This window comes from Telmatherina bonti, assembly GCF_933228915.1.
Source record: "Telmatherina bonti genome assembly, chromosome: 7".
Classification (NCBI taxonomy): Eukaryota; Metazoa; Chordata; class Actinopteri; order Atheriniformes; family Telmatherinidae; genus Telmatherina; species Telmatherina bonti.
In genome coordinates, this window is record NC_136625.1 from 13,273,203 (window position 1) to 13,293,594 (window position 20,392).

Genomic DNA, 20,392 nt, shown 5'->3' on the forward strand with positions numbered 1-20,392 from the left:
ACTCAAACTGGGATAAAGTATTTATTACAGTGTGAAATGACCGAACTAAGCTACAACCGATGCCCACGTTGCCAGGTTTGACTATGATTGGCAACTTTAGGGTGTTTTCTGAGAGCCGTTCTCACAAATGTGGTTGCTTATTTCTTTCAGCACCAGCTCCAGTACAGCCCAGATAAGAGGGTGCACTTTTCAAGTGTTGGGATGAATTTCTGTATTTTGAGGCCATTTAGATAAAATGAAATCTGGATTAGTGCTGTGGTTGTGTAGGTGGATGTAAAGAGGGCAACACTCTGTGCTCTGCAAAATGTAAACAAAAATATGAACGGAGCAACTTATTAGCAACTTATGTAAACTCAATAACGAGAAAGTTGTCTTATTAAAGTCAATATTCACAATGTTTCTGTCCATGAACACCTAGGCAATGACTCAGTTATTCTTGCTGATTAATTTTCTGTCGACTCCTCGTTTCAGCGCTGACATTAGTCCACACTGGGTCATTAACACTCCATTAAATAAAATGTTTTTTATCAGTGGTCTTGAATTCATTAGTCTGCATGTGGCATTACCTGAGAGGTAAAAATGAGGTGATTACCTCTGCGTTCACACATAGCAGCAAGCTGAAATGGTGCTGGAACAGATTCATAAGGAGGATGGGAAACCAGTGATTCACCTTCACCCTCTACTGATGACAGCTGCCAGTTTTTTTTACTTCTCAGTCCTCCGCTTTCCATTTGGCGGTGTCATCAGGCTGTGTCATGCTGAAATAATAATGAAAGACAGGAAGAGCTACAAGGCCTCCTCATTATTCCCAAGAGCTACAAATAGATCCTTCAGCGTGTTCAGAACTGAGAACCGGAGTATTTTTTTGTGCTTTTTAATGGCACTGAACTGTCTTCTTGCCTGAAGGTGAGGCACATAGATCAAGGTAACAAAGGGAAATCATGTATAGCTGAGGGAAAGCTCACCTCGATTATTAGGCGGCAGAGCCTTCACCCGATCAATAAAATGTCCTTCATCTGCATAAAGGATGATTAATGGCTAAATGAAATGTTGCAAATATGATTAAGGCTTGAAAAATACCTGCTCTTTTCTCACTAACTAATGCAGGGAGACTAAGACTGCAGATAGAACGTGTTTCATTTGTGTTATTTGACCTAAAACAGGTTTTTCTATTCATTTAGCACAACTTACAAGGTTTCCGTTCAAAACAATGGCTTTAAACGCGGATTTCAAAATGTATGACAGAAAACCAGAAGGGAGGAAACGACCTGGAAATATGTTACAATTATTCTCCAGTACATCCCAGCAGTATTTTTTACATTTCCTAATGATATTAATTACCTAAATTAACATGACCCAGATAGGTGACACAAATTGCTAAATGGATTAACTTAATTAAAAATAATTGAATTAGTTCGTAGAAATTTTTGTTGCAACAATTAACTTTCAAACTCTGATAAAACTATGTTTCTAAATGCCATGTCAGCGTTTGTTATAAATCTTATATTTACAGACTTTAAACTGGATGGATGGATGGATGGATGGATGGATGGATGGATGGATGGATGGATGGACGGATAATTGGAAGAATGGATGATTGATGGATGAATGGATGGAAGGATGAATGGAAAGATGGATGAACAGATGGATGGGACATACGGATTGATGGATGGATGTATAGACAAATGGACTGATGGAAGGATGGACAGATGAATGGAAGGATGGACGGACGAATGAATGGATGGATGGATGAATAGACCAATAGATGGATGGATGAATGGAAAGATGGGTGGATGAATGGAAGGATGGATGGACGGACGGACAGATGGATGGATGGATAAATGGAAGGATGGATGAATGGAAGGATGGATGGATGGATGGATGGATAAATGGACAGATGAATGGAAGGATGTATGGACGGACAGACGAATGGATGGATGGACAGATGAATGGATGGATGGACAGATGGATGGATGGATGAATGGATGGACGAATGGACCAATGGATGGATGGATGGACGAATGGACCAATGGATGGATGGATGGATGGATGAATAGACTGAGGGATGGATGGATGAATGGACCAATGGATGGATGGATGGATGGATGGATGAATAGACTGAGGGATGGATGGATGGGTGGATGAATGAATGAATCCTCTTCTAAAATTATAAATCTCTCTAATAAACAATGTAAATTAAAATTTACATTGAGGTTGTCCTTACTTCCACCCCTTGGATGTGAGTAAGAGAAGAACAAATGTTTTGGGTCAGAGGAGGTCACACCACGTGACACTTCCTCATCTGAAATGAGGACCTGATTATCTTTCTTTCATCATAAACAGCTGCAGCATGGCTCAAAGCGCCGCTGGTTTCATCTTCCAGATATGTTGACCCAGCTGTGAAGGTCTGAACCCAATTTGCCTGAAGTGGAATGTTTTTATTGAAGGCTAGAAAAATATGTTTCAATCTATGTTTTTTTTTGTTTGTTTATTTGTTTGTTGTGGAAACTAAACTGATGCTTTGCAGAACATCTGAGACCAGCAGATTAAGTCGTTTTATAAAACCTAAGAAACAAATGACTAAAATGTAACAGAATAAAAAAACAGAAAAAAATGCACTGAAACGAGTAAATCTTTCTTTGATGCTCTGTTCCTCCCAACAGGCTTGAACCTTCTGTGAGGCTGCGGTGCGAACCACCACAACAACATGCAGCCCAAGAAACCAAGTGCTGAAGCTAACTGTTTATCTAAGAGACAAACATTTCCAAAGAAGAAATAAAAAAAGCTAACACAGTTTGTGGTCAAGTGTAACACTCCACAACGTATTTTCATCCATTCTTTCTACTATGAATCATTAATCACCATTTTTACTTGTATGTTTATTTTGTGGTTACATGACAGCATGAGTTTGGTTTAGTCCAGGTTTAATGATATTTAGTTTGTATCAAACTATCATTTCAGTTCATTCTGTTTTATGATGACATAATCTAACAATCCCTGCAGATTCTTTGCTGCGGTTTCTTTTGTGTGAGAGAGAGGTGACAGATAATGTTTGCTTGCCAGGAACGTCTGCTTATTATAGTGTTTTTACAGTTTTTGGTGCTTTTCTCCAAACAGAATTAACTCCCTCATAACTGTTAGTCCAAACAGACAACAATTATCCCTTCCTGCACATCCGAGCTGCTTTTCCCACCAGATTGATCAAACTGCAAATGCTTCTGGGCATGTAGCATTTGCATTCATACAATTCTCTGCGATTTCATTTTTTATTTAAACTATTTGCTTTGGTCATATCAGTCAATGTGAACTACTATATACTTACAACTGCAGAATTGCTGCAGTTATTACATACAGAAAGAGTTAAACTAGTTGTGCAAATGTCCTGCAGAGGGATGGATTCGCCACTTTCCTCTCTGCATCGTGACGGATTATATCAGAATCAGAAACAATTAAAATATGGCCAAACAGACAGAAGCATCTTGATGTACAGGAGTGACTTATTTATTTCTTCATCTAATATATACACCACACACACACACTCATATATATGTATTATTTTGTCGAAAGTACTATTAGATTTTACCGCTTGTTTAAACATTAGATGTGGCAAAAATGCTTCCTAAACTCTTTCCAAACTAAAAAATTGCAAAAATATGCCGTATAAAGACTGCCTGTAGCTGCAGATTGAGCTCACCTCATCACCCGTCCACCACTGTGCTTGAGCAGAGTTGTTTCAAAAATCAGACCTTATGGCCAATATATTAAATATATAAAAATGATTATGAAGTTGTACTGCATGCTGACTGAGACATGAGAAGACTTGATTTTGGTACAAGCTTATGGCTTCTGCAACTTTATTCTCCCCGTGTTGCTTATTTGTCATTTTTATGTTAGCTTTCTGAAGGCAGCAAGGACATACGTGTAACCACTGGTACATGTGAAGCCACCGTCTCACTGTGTAACTGTCTCACATTTTTACTGTGTGTACAACTATAAGTAATTAATAGCTGGAATGTTTCTGTTTGACATGATTGGACATGACATCATGTCCCAGTATTTCCAGGCCTCAACAACATGTGATGTATCTTATGTTTCACATACTAAAAAAAAAACAAAAAAAACGTCAGGTTATAATGAGATAAATCTAAAAAAAATTAAATAAAAAAACTAATGATGTTAGAAAGCAAAAGACGTCACGTCTTTATAATAAACTGTCAGGTAATAAGACCATAAGGAACAATTCTTTACTCAGGTGGCAGCTCTGCACATATCTACTTGACAGATGGTATGAGGAGCAAAGTGTAAATCTGCACGTCCTCAGTTGTAGATCCTCCAGTAACTTTCTCTCCTCTTCTGGTGCCAAGATGGTTTGTAAAACCAGAAGCAGTAAAATGGACATAAAAATAATGAAATGCAGTGAGCCAAATGTGAATCTATTTAAGCGTCTACTGACCTAATTCTCATTAGCTGATCTGGCTGTGAAAACTCCAAACTTTACCATAAACTTTCATCAACTTTCAGGGTCACACTGACTTCGTTAAGCCTGCTGAAGGGATACTGACATCATCAAATAAAATGAAATATCTTAATTCTGTTTACAGATCCAGATGCCAGATAGGAAGCGTTTCCTTTGTTCAAGAGAAGCCTCAAGAGAAAGTTTGCAAGCCAGCTTTTGCAAGTTTTGTTGCAAAAGTTAATTTGAATGTTTCCAGACACTTTTGCTGATCATTTTTTCCCATAAATTGCAGCATGACAAAATGCAAATGACTGTCATTTTCCACCTTTTCCAAAACAACGCAATACAAATCTTCTAAAATCTACAGCATAAAACACATTTTTATTAAAGTGTCTCTATTATGCACATTTCACTCTAATTTATTTTAATATGCAAGTCCAGAAGAGCAAGAAATAATCCAGCATTTTTCACAAACCCCTTCATTCATTTTGTATTGATCCTCTCAGATCAGCTTCTGCCAGAAACAAGCGAACAGAGAAAGCTCCGCCCTATCCAGCCTGCAGGCTGCGTCTGATTGGTCAGCTGGTAGGAGTAGTTATACTGAGCAGTGAAGGTGAGTGAGGCTTTCTTCTTGTGAACGTACACAACCTAGAGAATATGACCAATCCTCCGAGACGTCACTAAAATTTCAAAGTAGAAAAAACTCACTAAAATCAATTGTTTCCGTCACCATGGAAACCAAATGTAGCAAGTACTGGAAAACTCAAACATGCGTTTAGGGGTTAAAAAAACAAAAAGGTGTCGCTCACATGTCTGATGAGTATTTAACACTGTAGAAAGCTCAGAAAACTAGAAATAGCATCATAGAGCCCCTTTAAGCTTCCATGACACTCGTTGTAAAATCTTAACTTTGCAAAGTTTTTCTGTCAGGAAAGAGAATTTCACATATAAGAAATGTGAATTTTCTGAAGGAATTTCCATGATTTTCCATGCTAATCTGTTTAAATTTCAGTCATGTAATATATCTTTAAACATCTATTCCCTTTGTGTGGAAATATCCATCTCAAGTGTCTCATTGCTTTTTGAGTTCACACCATTTGACACTGTAAAATATGCACGTTTCATCATACTGACAGATAAAACGCATGCTGTCTATGTTTATTGCAGGGTTGCAGGCATCAACAGAGCAAGACTTTTTATTTGCATTTATTTACCTTTTATGATGGAGGAGCAACATTTCATATAATAGTTACTCTTTGTGGGTAATTGTTAACATTTTGCAGAAAAAAAAAAATCTAACGGTAACATTTATCATTCCTGGTAATAACCTTGCAGACGTGCTGACAGGAAAACAGCTGGAAACCCAGAAATTTCAATGAAAATTGGACAACCTGTCAGACAGTGTCTCCAAACGGTGTGTGTTTGTGAGAATATCGTTAAACTTAGCAGACTGCCTCATGGGACTAATGCTGCCGCTGCTCCACTCCTAAAGAAAAATCACAAGTCAGTGTTTATGAGCTCCCACTCCTCCTGGCTTGAACAACCTGTGAAAGATATTTACATCACCCTGCCCGACTCTCAAGTCTGAAATCCCTCTGCCTCTTCGGAGACAGATGCTCTCATATTGCCCCGTATTGGTTTCTCCCCAGTGATTCAGGTGTGACGGAAGACAGACAGCGATCTTCATTAGCATGGGGAAACCATGGTGACAGGAGAGTGGAGAGGTGGACTGTATTCAGTTGCATCTGCAGGTAAAAACAAGAAAAATAAAGGATATGGAATACGTCGTTTTAACAAACAATTCCCTCTGAGATGCAGTGGCTTCAAGTTAGATGGTCTCTGCTGCGAGCCTCCTGCACACTGATTGTATGCTGGAACTGGAACAGCTGCTCAGTCTTTTGAAATACAAGACTGGAAGAGGGGAAAGGAAACTGCATTTAAAAGCATCCATGGTCTGTTGGAAATTTTCCCTGTAGGAAAAAGAACAGAGTCGGAGTGAAAGTGAACTAAAACTACACAGACTCCAATGATGTCTTTGTGAAAGCAAGTAGGCGAAAAAGCAAACGAAGATCTGACACCTTGAAATAAAAATAGATTAAGTGTCTTTCCACACTGTAATTCTATTTAAGACTAATTACAAGAGTAAAAAAAAAAGACAAATCAGGCAGTTAAAGATGTAGATTTATTATTATTTCCAGTGTTTTATGTTAAAAATCCTGCAGTTGGGACAGCTGGAAGTACAAACGGAAGCAGAAAGAATGAGATCACAGGAAATAAGAAGCAAGCCGACCGACATGAGAGAGGAAATAAGTGTTGCGTAAATAATGTATAAGAAAAGGTATACAGAGGCTGAAGCAGCAGCTGCTTTTCAATACACACGGTTTCATTTCCAACTCCGTTCATCTTCCATTTGAGCCGCGAGGAAGATTGACAGCGGGCAGCTGATGGGCGGGCCCTTGCTCCAGGCAGCAGAGATAAACTATCACTGGTTCAATCCATATTCCTCAAACATCAGTCACTTACTTCCCCCCCTAAACAACAATGAGCCTAATGCAGAGTGGTTACACAAGGTCAAATAAAAAAATAAAAATAAAAAAAAAAAAAAGGAAAAAGCATGAAGGAGAATTATTTGTGAAGGCCGGCAGCTGTCCAGGTTTTCACTCACTTATTGCTGCTGTAGCGCGAGACGCTGAATGGCCAGGAGAAAGCTGTCCATCACCCAGAATACAATCAGCAGTGGAAACGGCTGGGGAGCTAATGGATGTTTCCACAGGGAGAGCAATTTAGTGAATGGAAAAGTGGATGGGTCCATCACGCCAGATGGGATTATGTACGATTGTTATCCTTCATAAGAGTGATACGACGGTCAAAGGCTGTAATGTATATGGACAAGGGAGACATTAAATAGTAATCTCTCCACAGCCCACTCACAGCACTGCTTTCATTTTGCTTTCTGTTTTCTGACCCAGCAGACATTCTGAGTAGCACTTAAACAAATAGGCTGCTGCTGCTGAAATATGCAGAGCAACACGCTCTCAAAATAAATTAAATTATCTGCAGGCTCAGTTCAGTGCATTTTTAACCAACACAACAACAAAGGGACGGCTTTACAAAACAGAACGTCGGACACAAATAAATACAGAAGCTGGAGCACATAAAACCAATGAAAAATGGATGCAAGATGCGCTTTTGGAACGGAACACAAAAATGTTTTCATCTGAGAGCTGAGAGCAATCGTCTCAACAGCGAAAAGGCACCGGCTCTTTCGTGCACTTAGATGCTGTTACACGCCTCTTCACTATTAGTAATTTAAGTTTACCATAAACTGCACAAAAGTAAAAATCCCTTCAGTAGGAACTGCACCTCCCCGGCTTCATGCACTCATATGTCCAGCAGGGCACACGATGAATCCTCAGAAGATGTGTTTGAGATGCTTGACGCCGTACGTCTTGAAAAACACCAGCAGGATTAAAGTCCATAGACCCAGGATGAAGCCATCAGGAGGATGCCAGTCCTTCTGCTTTGGTTTCTGTGGGGTAGGTGGGTGGGGCGGGGGGGAGGTGAGGAGAGAGGCAAGGCGAGGGAAAAGAGAAAAGGTGTTGAGGTGAAATTGCATGTTCATAATGGTGTGTATATTTCTCCTGTTGAGGCCACAGCTGATTGTTCTGTCATTCACACACAGAATCCCACATACACTCACTTTATCGCTTCAAACACTTTCTGTGCACTATCTGCCGTCTCGTACACACAAACACAAAAAGTTCACACAGGAAAGCGGGTGGTAGAGCTCATCAGCACACCTCCCCTGTCTTGTGTTTGTCCCATTTACTGCCACATCATCACTTTGTGTATGATTATACTTTTAAATCTCACTTGTATTAAACATGCATCCCACAAGGAGCACATTTATATGCTAATGTGGCGGCAATATTCTGCACAGAGATGAGATTTAACCTCTAAAAAATCTTCTATACTCCTCTGCCAGCGACAAAGCAATAGATGGGCTGTGAGGATGCTCTGGAGAGATTTCTTCACTATACAAACTTCCAATCGAGAAATCACAGGACAGGCCGGGCATCCCCCGAAGTACCCGCAGTACACAGGTAACTGGAGGGTGAAACACAGCCAAAGCTGCTGAACAAGTGCTACTTTATCTCCTGATGTGCATCTATAGGCATGAGAAAATCCATGAATTTTTACAAATCAGATATAAATTATTGCCAATAGGACCTTACCAGGTCTTCATATCGGTTTAGTACAACATGAATGCAAACAGAAAACCCACAATATCTGATATAGTCTCATAGTTTACATTGCAAAAACAGTAACTAGACTAAATGAAGAGGAAGTGAGTGGAAAAAAGAAGAAAATCGGGATTTAATACAGAAATAAGTAATCATTTCTGCACAGTATTACCACTTTGTCACATCATTATAGATTCATTTTGTTGCTTTATTTCATTTAATTTTGTGGCCGTTCAATGACGTAGCTTATAAAAACATCAAAGGTCAATGCCAAAAAAATTAGATTTGTCATTAATAACATGAGAATTGTTTTTATTCTCTTACAATGAGCCATTTATATCTACATGCTGCTGGTCCACATACTGTACATGGCAGCTGCTATATTTGTGCAACCATTTTTACTACAGTGTGTCTGAATGGACAAACAACATGCTGAGGTCACACCAGGTTAACACAGCTTTTAAAAAAAAAAAAAAAGGAGAAAAAAAAGTCAAATTATGAAAGATACAAAGAAGAAAGACTGCTTTAAATGAACTTGTTTGTATGTTTTTCTGTTTGCTTTTTTTTTGCATAATAATTCCACTAAAACAGCATTTTGCAGATATGAACATGACAAATAATCACATTATCAGTGTATTGAATGTAGCAAATTAAATTACGATGGCGACAGAATATTTCCTCTAAACCTTATAACTCACTGGTCGTATATCAGTTCTAAAAGAGTCCAGTTGTCTTGCAGTTTTATCAAACGTGCAGTCGCTGAATCCAGCAGAAATTCCTCTTTAATCGTGAAGCAAAGACTGCTGAATTGGCACATGCAGAATAGTCTATATTTGTGAGTAGTACATATAAATGAGAAGCTGGCACATTCATTTCTAAAGCTGTGTGCTGAATACGTTCAGTGTCTTAAACTACCACCCACCAGGCAGCAAATGTCAGTGAAATCTGTCTCTGGCAGCTAAAAACACACACCGGCTGAGACTGTAACATTTGAACACCTCTGTTATATTCACTTTTAATCTCCCTGCTGACTACGGAGCACACTGTCCACCGGCCAATCAAATGAAAGCTAAACAATGGCTCCGTTTCAAATAGGCTCATCGGTGGTTGACTGAAGCACTCCTGCGACACAAAGCAGCTTTATCTTTGCTTTCCTGATGATGAACTTAACCCACATGAATGATGAAGAGTCTTTAAAAACTGCCTCTTCTCCAGCTCATAAAACAACATGTTAAACAGGAATTATCATTTATTACAGCTCGACCTGGTAAAATGAATAAAATGTCTTATTAGTTTAAAAGCTCTTGGTGAAAGGACAGTTCCTTTCAGGGAGGGAACTCCAGTGTACTCGTGCCTCTGTGCAACCTCTGTGCGTCTTCTCGAGACCGTCCATTCCATCCCAACTCCTGATTGCATGGCAACATTGCCAATTTCCCATGTAGAGAGGCAGCGGACAGCAGGAAAATTGGATTATGTCTGACTCTAAATTTATTTAACAGCTCAATCAAGCCAAATCAATGGAGTTCCACAGCCATACAGAATACTAAAGCAGTAACAGTGAAGCATTGGCAGCTCAGATCAGAACTGAACTCCAAGGCAGGCATAGTGTTAGACAGACGCAGGGCAGCAAGTCCAAGGTTAAGAGCTGCTTAATCAGAAAGTCCTTCCTGCGATGGATGTTAGCTTGAACATTCTACCTATATTCTCATAGCATTTCTGACAATACACTCTAAATGCCAGCAGAATCTGATTAGAAAAGGAGTAAAGTCGCGCAGTGGCGAATGAGTCACTGAATGTTTTACGTGGATGTGAGAATCGCAATAAGGCCATTGCCATTACGATAAGTGCATCTCTAAGTCATTCTCTGACACAGTAATGTAAGCACATAAAGTGTTAATGGGATGTTTTCTGAGCCCTTTAGAGTTTCATCATCCCTAAGTGGTCCTGAAGCTGCTTCATGGCTGTGCCAAACTGGCCTGGACAGCAAATATTTGTGAAGGCTTGGGACACTGGATTTCATCAAGATCAGGGTGAAGATTTAAGAAATGTTCATCTTAATTTTAAGAACCCACAGCAGTTTTCATCCATCCATTCAGTTTGTTGTTTATCTCAGACTGTTTCGGCTGTAACGTTTTCAGTAAAGACCTCCAGACCTCCCTCTACCCAGCCGCCTCCTTCAGCTCTTCTGACAGATGCCAAATTAGTGGTCATAAGGTGGCTCCTCAATGAGAGAATCAGCCAAAGTTCAACAGTGTTGCTTTCAGACATTCCCTACTATCAAACAAGGACATGGCAGCATCATTCTGTTGGGAAACTATTATAAGACCAAGGTGATTTAATCATCAAAACAGCATCGTCAGTGGTGTTTCTGACAGAAATCAGGATCTCAGAGCCTCAACACAAAGACTGACTTCAGCGACAAGCACGGATAGTGAAGCTTAAACTATAAAAGGCGGCTTTTAGTATCTAAATCAATGGTGCTTTGTGAGAGATTGACAGAAACTACAATCAACATCCCAGACGACAGATTTCAGCCTCATTCGTCTTGACATTAGAATAACAGACATCAAAGTGGGAGTTTAGTCCAAAAATAGCTCCGAATTAAAAGGTCTGAAAACATATTATTTCACTCCAAGCTGTGGAGTATTTTCTGACAGGGTTACAGTGTGAGGTGTGTGCGCTCACGCTGCCAGGTCAGTCTTCATCATGTGTTTAGGCCACATCCAGGCAGTCTCAACCAAGCTGAGCAGCACCTTATTAATGAATACAGATATAGGTTTTTATCTTAACCATCTGACCTCTTTATATTTAGCCGTTACTTCTGACACCATGTGAAGTGTATCTTAACGGCTAATGACAGGATGAAATGCATTTTTAGAAAGGTCGGTCTCAGAAAAGGATTCATTATTTTCATGGATTCTTTAGGCTGCAGAATACCACAGCAGGGTAAAACCCTGGATTCACAACTTTCTGAAGCATTCCTGCAACATAAAATAGGAAAATGAATGAATGCTTACTCTGGTAAAATAATGCCAATCACTCTCTGCAATCAGCAGTGAAGCTTCAGGTTTAAAACGTCACTAAAGATTCTGCAGTCCTGTTATAACAAACTTTGTTCGAATAGTCAGTGATCACAGCCAACCAGGAGTTTCACACTGCTTTCTCCTTTAACGTGAGCTCAGATTTGAAGGTTGACCCTATTAGCTTAATTAGCGGATCACAGGTTATAGTGAACAAAGGTCTCAAACCGTATTATTACACCTAATTCAGCCAATACCAGTCATATTCAAATTGGTGCCTGGGCTTTTCTCTTAATGCTTTTCTTGCTCTAAATTCTACAAGCCCAAAAAGCTCTTGGTGATTTCAATCAAAGAAGTGGGGTAATGACTGCCAACAAAACACGGCCCCCCTCAGCTGTAATCAGTGCAGCTGTCTACTCAGACTGCAGAGTGGCTGGCGTCTGACTCGTAGAAAGTTTGGGAGTAATATTTTTTTCTTATCTACAGTTCTATTCAAAGTTGCATGTTTTGGCCATATCTCTGTTTCTAGAGCAGGTGAGTGATTGGGCTTCTTTGAGTGCAGGAAATGTACAAGCTCTATCATCAGCCCCCAAAAAGAAAAAGAAAAAACATCTTATAGGGCTTTTTGATCGAGTTGGTTCCAGAGCTGGTTGGGAGCCAAAACCATACTTAGCACTGGTTCTTTGGCTTTCGACTGCCTAAGCAACGGATCCCAGTTCTCAAAACCGGTTCTATCCTGGGACCAACTCTTTGCTGGGCCAGAATTGAGAACCGCTTCACTTAATTGGTCCGAGGAGGAGACTGTGGTTCCTGGCTCTATGGTCGTGCACAGAACTCCAAGGTAAATTGGACGGGACCAATCGGACAAAGCCTGTGTTTGCGCAGCTACAACAGGAGATGGCTACAGCTAGCTACAAACGGGGCTTTGACTACTGGTCAACAAATCAGTTTAACAAATTTTACTGAAGATTTCTGGGGACAAGGAGGAGGAGCTGGGATGCAGCAGCAGCAACAACCAAAAAGAAACCTACAGTTCCAGATCCTGAATTTTGTTCTTGGTGACCGGCCGGCAATGACGCAGCACTAACCAGACTCTTTCAGTCAAAACCAAAACCGGTTCTTTGCTAGCAGGGTAGCTGAACCACTTAAGCACTGGCTCTAGCACCAGCACCGGTTCTTCTTTTGGTTGAAAATCCCTATTAGTCTTATGTAGCATATTTGCATTTTACCTGAATTGTTCTTAAATTACAGCTAACAGATAAAGAGCAACACCTCAGTTTATTGTAATGGACCTTTTCTTAATGAGAGCCCTTTGTGAAGGGGGAAACATGAGATGCATGCAGTACAGAAGATGTTTTTACACGCGAGGAAGAACCATCCTAACATGGAAGCATTCCAACATCATGAGGAGAAACTCAGCTAAAAGACTATCAAGTATTGGCATCCGAACCAAACATAATTTCATCCCCATCTTATTTAGTTGAGATGCTAACTGTTTGTGAATGTGGCAGGGCTCTGAGGTGGTCTAAACAGCTACTGCAGGAAGTGGGCAGGTCTGAGTTTAAACACCGGGGTAGAGTAGTCGCACCCGGGTTCTGGAATAACAATAATAAGCTTCCCATCTTGGACCTGGGCCTGGTCAATTCTAAACTTAAAACTCATTTACTCAGGATGGCTCTCAACACCCTGTAAGATGTTGATTCTTCTATTTTTTGTATTTCTTTTAGCTTTTGATTATTTATCTTACTTTTACACATGTGCTTGTTTCTGGTGCATTTTGAAATAGTTGTTTAATCTTTTGTGAAGCACTTTGGTTCAACCAGTGGGTTATTGTAAAGTGGCATATAAATAGAATACATTTACAATTCAATCTCCAAGCAAGAATGTAACATAAACATGAGAACAGTACCGTCCACTTTAAAGTCACTTAGCAAGTTTGCAGCGTTTGTGTGTTTCTAGTCTCAGATCCCACTTTCAACAGTCACATCCGAGCCATCGCTGAGACGGCTTTTCACCAACTCCAAAACATCATGGACTTTAAAGACGAGGAGAAACTCATCCAGGCGTTCATCTGCAGGAGACGTGATTACTGTAGTGTGTCTTTAACAGGACTTTCTAAAAAGAGCATTAAACATCTGCCACTTATCCAGAACGTTGGTGGTAGAGTTTAAACTGGGATCTGAACACTTCACACCAGTTCCAAAAGACTCAAGTCAACTAGTCCAGACCCATCTAGTCCAGATTAAACATGGGGAAGGGACAGCGTTCAGCTGTCATTCTGTGAACAAGTGGAACAACCTTGCAGAGAAGATTTCATTTTTACCACATGTAGACGCTTTTAAATCCAAGTTTAAAACATTTCTTTTCTCATGCGCCTAAGCATGAAATCTGCACGTAACTTTAAGCTAATCTAAACTGTTGCTTGCTTTTAATCATTTTGGCTATTTTATATGATTGTATTGTGGTTTTTGCACACGCTTTTATTTATGTCTCAATATGATTATGTTTATCTTTATGTTCTTTTATGAAAAGCACATTAAATGGTTTTATGTATGAACTGTGCAACACAAATAAACTTGCCTCGTCTTTCGAGCTTCTACTAATTTCTCCACTTCAAGCAAACCACATGAAGCAGAGACTGCTGATTGGAAAGGTGCCTGTCCCATCACTGCGGGACAGAAACTTATCCGATAAAAAAACCACATAATCATAAATCATGTTCTGGTAGTTTCCACTGAGATGAAGGGAGTTTTATCCTGAAGTATTTACTCTTCCTATGTTATGTCCTATCTTTGGTTCTACTTCCTTCTAGATACTCCTGTTTTTAAGGTGAATTTAGGTGCTATCCTTCCATTCTCCTCCTGCTATATCTACCTGTGTAACACCTCTATTTAAAACAGAAGTAAAACTGCTCAGGTTTATTCTTTTAACATCTTTTGTAAATCAGACACTACTTTACGAGTTAAATTGGAGAAATTGGGCTGCTATCCTCTCATTTTCACAGGAAGGAGGAGATAAACATTAAAACTGTCTCCTGTGTTCCAGGTAAATTTACCCAGACACAAGTAATGCATATCTTCATTCTGACACCTCTGTAGTAATGTCTGTTTTGGGGTTTTTTTTCGACCAAGCTTATTCCCTTGTATTTGTGCTGACATACTTCATTTACCGTGAGTTCAATTTCAGACAGGAGGCAGAAAAATGGGCCATGTGAAGAGGGGGTTAACGTTGCCTATAAAAAAAAAAAAAAAAATCTGCTTTTTATTCTCTGCTACACTCCGTTTCTGTTAACCAACTCCCTGGTGGGACAGACTTCAAAATGAACATATCATTGATGCTACATGTGAGGCGTGGTGTAGCGGGGGCCGCTTTGGTGTCTGTTCTCCCTGCACCTATGTTGATTTTCTGCAGGTATTCCAGCTTCCTCCTGTGGTCCAAAATAAAAAATGTGGAGTTCAATGGCACCTCTAAACTGATGCGAGCATGTGTGAATGTTTGACCGATTTGTGTTTTGAATTTCAACTCAAGGCTAAGCAATTAAATCTTTATTAAATTTGTAGCTACAGCTGGTTACAATGCTGAAACAAGTCCTCTGTTATCCCTCCATTCCTCTGCTCGCCTTCGTCTTTGCCAATCACATCATCTATCTTGAAATAAAAAAATAAAAAATAAAAAATTGGGGTGACCATGAAAAGATGTCCTTGCAATCTGTCAGATTTGGAAAGTGTTTAAAAGAAAGCGTCTGGAAATATTGCCAAGTGAAAAAATGTGCCACAGCGTTGGAGTCCTCCCCGAGAAGCCTGAACGCTGGGATGAAATCAAAGTCATACTTTTAGGGTGAAAACTCATTGTGTTCATTGTGTGTTTATTTTTCTCCCAAATGATTTGCTTGTATTGTTTTTTTGTTTTTTTTTTACATATAATAAGTCACATAAAAGGTTTGAAAAGTTTTTAAATAATTTATTGTAGTTTGCTTCACTTAACCTGGTCGTTTCCATTTCTCATGTCTGAAACGTGTTAATGACATCAATGGCAAAGGCACTGACTCACTCCCATTCCCGCACGGGCTGCGGACACTCATCACTTTTGAATTGTTTGTTCTAGTTTAGTTAAAACAGCAGCATCTCATTAAATCGCAAGTATATTTGCCTGAAGGCTTAAACTATCTTCCACCCTGTTTTCCGGTCAAACAGACACAAAGCTGTGACAACAGTGATCTCGCCCAGAGAGACGCTGACAAAATCACATGAATACTGATTTGCCAGTTCAGACCAAACTCACAAGGTTTTTTACCTACAACATGAATGTAAAAACAAAACAACAAAAAAAGGTGTGTGAGTTGCACTTTCAGTTGCAGCTGAGGTGACAAAAGCAACAGCATGAAAAGTAAGAGAGAAGCAGGGTGCTACATGCCTGGAGGACGAGGCAGAGCACGGCCAGGGATCTTTATGGGAGATGACTGGGAGCATGTGGCCATCGGGGGCTGTTGACCTCTGTGACAATAGCAAGCAGAGGTGGGCATGACTTTAAAAAAAACAACAAAAAAAAAACATATATATGTGTGCGTGTGTGCACGTATATGTGTTAAGGGCAGCCTCAGGGATGAAGAAGAGCAAAGGGAGATGGATTGAGTGTGACAGGAAGCCACATCAGCAGAGGCAGAGAGGAGCATATGTCAAGAGGAGTGTGAGGAGACTGTGAGATGAAGGAAGAAGGTGATAATTACAGATATTCAAAGTTTTAACAGATTATGTTTACGTAACAGTGATGTACATAGCTGAACTAGAGTTTCCTAACCCTTTCTGACAGTTTTATTTGATAAAAAGTAGGCCTGCCACTATTATTACAGAGCTGCAATTAGCACTGACTGCAATTATTTATTCCATCAGGACCGAACCCAAGATCAAATCTGCGTGTTTCTTCATTTAAAGCCTCAAGCCAGATGAGCGGTTTTAGGTTATACAATTCTAAAGACACGTGACAGATGATTTTAAAAGAAAATGTTCATGAACATTAGGGTCAAAGCCAAGAATTTATAATGAAAGCAGAATGTTTGAGCTCTCAAATGGTTCTTCATTTAAATTTTAGTGGTTTTTAAGGCGCTTTACTAAAGAAAATTGTTGTTACCACATCATTACTTCAATATGATAAATTATTCAATAAAATTGATGTGATTTGATGAGGTAAATATGTTGGAACAAGGCAGCTGGGGAGCATTACATATACTGTACTCTACTAGTCAAAACCTTTGACTGTTACTGATATATATTATATAAATTGTGTATATTCACTCATGTATAAAGAAACTGAAACGTCTGTTTCCCCATAAAACACAGAGAATTTTTTAAATCTGAATTAATTAATCATTTCTGTCAGTCCACCGATGGTGAATAAAACTCTCCTCACGTCCTGAAGTTTAAATGGATTTTTCAGTTGACCAGTACTTGAATGAGCCAAAATTTTCTTTAAAAAAAAAAAAAAAGATAAAACGGAAATCATTGTCTTTGGAGAAACATTAGTCAACAATGTTAACAAAAAGGGATCAAACCAGAAATCTTGGTGTCATTTTAGCCTCTGAGCTCAAATTTTAGCAGCCATTAAACCAGTAACCAAACCAGCTTGAAGACAAATGGCTCAGCATGATACAGATAAATGTTCTGGGAGTCTTAAATTCCTCTAATGGCGTTTTTATCGGCGTCATGATAAAAAATTAAAAGTAAAAAAACATAAATAAAGTTTCTAAGACAACAGACTTCTAATCCAAAAGCTCCTGCTCTTGTCTTCACTAAGACCAAAATATGACACATCACTGCGGTTCTCAGATCTTTACGCCGGCCTCCTGCACGCCAAAAAGACTGATCTTATCATTTTGCTGCTGATGTTCAAGGCACTGAATAGTTCAGACTAAAATAGATCAGATCTGCTGACGCTTTATGAGCCAGTTTGCTTTCCATCCAGAGAGCTAAAACTAAACAAAGTTGAGTTTTTATGCTTCTAAAGTCTGGAACAAACTTTAGTTCTTTTATATCAGGTTTTAAAAAGGTTTTAATGGTCACAGCTTTTAATTATTCGATATATACATATAAATATTTTTTTTTAAGAAAAGTTTATTTGTCAGGGACCATGTGTAAAAACATTAAGGAAAGATGTTTTACACCAGCTTTTAGCCTTAGCTAGTGTCCATCTGCAGTCCCTGGATAGGAAAAGTCTGCAACTTACTGCATGTTTACTCTCATCTGTGCACTGGTTTGCCTTTTATAAGCAATGTGCTACATAAAGTTCTCATGAACACATGGGAAAAGCCTAAACACATGCCAGACATGAGTTATTGTTCTTCTTAGGTTTCAGTGGGAAGAACAGAATATTTTGCAGGTGGGAGCTTTGCTCTTGCTGAATGACTTCTGGGCTCCTGTTTTTGAAGAACGTATCCATTTTTGTGGATAGTGTATTTAATTTTGCATAAGTAGTTTGCTATTTTGCAGTTGTGAACATTTTTCTGAATTTGACATTGGAGGAGTTTTTTGGATTTTTGGATTGTTGGGATTTTAAACCACTCGTGGTCCAACTGGTGCTTGTTACATGGGATCTGTTGTTTAGACTTTTGACCAGAAGAAAATCCAAATCAGATCAAAACAGTATCAATAAATAATCCGTGGAGTGTGTGTGTGTGTGTGTGTTTCTTCACTTTCAAATAGTTGCTCTTTTTCTGATGGGAAGGAGCAGAGGCTGAAATGGTGATGAACTCTGGGAGTTATGAGGATAGATGTTATCAGAGAGACCGCACATGTTAGAGGTTTTGGAGACAAAGTCAGAGAGGCAAAACGGATACGTTAAGAAGAGAGATAAGGAGAAGGATGCTGAAGCTGAACTACCAGGCAGGAGACCTACAGGGAGACCAAACAGGACATTTTTGCATTTAGTTAAAAAAAAAGACATGAAATAATTTGATGGAGGAGAACAGGATGCAGAGGGAAGGGTTACATGCTGTGGCAACCTCTGAAAGGAACAGTCTTTTGTGTTTTTGTGGTCAAAAACTAAACTCTCAAATGTTTAAATATTTTGTTTTAGAGACACAACTGAACTTTTGTCATTTTCCCCCTCATGCACCCCCCATCAACGGCTAAATCAGCATCCATCTTGCATCTTACCTAACCTGTCAGCTCTCTCCAGACAAAAGATGATCTTACAATGACTTTGTATTGTCTCTTTCTCTCTTTTATTCTTCTTGTGATTCTTTGCGTGTTCAAAACAACCAGTTCCTTATTATACTGTGAAGTAAAACTCTACAGCAACGTCATGTCGCAAAGTCACATTGATGTAGTAGTTGTACATCTCAGCCTCGGGGGCTCTAGAAATGCAGGATATGTCATGCATATGACATGATAGATGTCACTGTGTCATCAAACAAGTTCGGGACGTGGAGTTTTTAAGGTCAGAAAGTTACGCAATCCGCCTTTAAAGCTTTATTCGCTCATAAAGAAGCTTGGATAGTTCACATATAGATAAAAGATAAAATGTCAATTTTATTGTGAAGACATGATCTGTGCACATTTTCAAGGATCAAGGTTTATGTTAAATTTGCCTGTTTGTAAAAGCAACATCCAGATTTTGAGGCAATAACACACACCTCCACTTTTTTAAACACCCACTTCACACTATAAGTTACAGATGTGGTCCTCAAGTTTAAAACAGAAAACAAGCTGGATTTTACAGCTCTTTTCTCAAACTTTACAGCACATTTTCTCTCTATATAACGGAAGAGAAAAAACCATCGAAAAGCAAAAGTGAGGGAGTCAAAGGATAAAACCTACATGGCAGAAAAGGGAAGGGGGGGCCGGGAGGTAAAAAGTGATGAGTGTTCGCTGACCTTCACTGACAGAACTATTCACATCCCACCATCAAGGACAGGGAGCAACACTCAAGCAGCACACAGTGTGGTTCATTCAATTCATCAGTGAAATCAATTAACAGCTCCTCATCTGATTGATTGGAGCTAATTAACATGGCAATGCATGATGCTACCGGTCACCAGGGAAGTCCAAAACACCTTGCCAAATGCTCCCACTTCAAGGACAAAAGCGCAGCACTTCTATGCTGTGCAAAGCCGGATGAAGGAGCAACGGCGGCAGCGTGCTGCCGGAACACTCCACCGTATCGCCTTGACATTTTCGCCCCCAGCAAATTCTGAGACAGTCAAAGAAGTGGGTGTATTAATCTCTCGTCAAGCAAGCTTTCCCCCTTTTTTTTTCTTTAGACAATGTTAATCAGAATTTCAGAGCATCAAAGCAAATTCCAGATGATATTTTATTAAGCAGGCAGATTGGGTTTGCCCTCTGATCCAAATAATCCACGTTTTGAGTCGTGCCATTGTTGCAAGCGGAGGGTAGGAGGATTTGGCGAGCAATGGAGGGGGAGGCGAAGCATTAATTTTCACTGTTTCCATTTTCAATTCTCTGGAGCCGTATGGGGCGGTGTCAAGCTGGCAAAAGAACAAATAATTTGACGCCAGAGACCAGAGCTCACAGCAGCAATTCACAAGAGAGTATTTAAAAAAAAAAAAATGTTTTTAAAAAGGAGGAGGAGGAGGGTGGGTTTGAGTTATTTCCAGAACTGAACATACTGTGATTAGGCTGTGTGGGGTTGGACAGAGAAGTTGGCAGGACGAAAAGGAC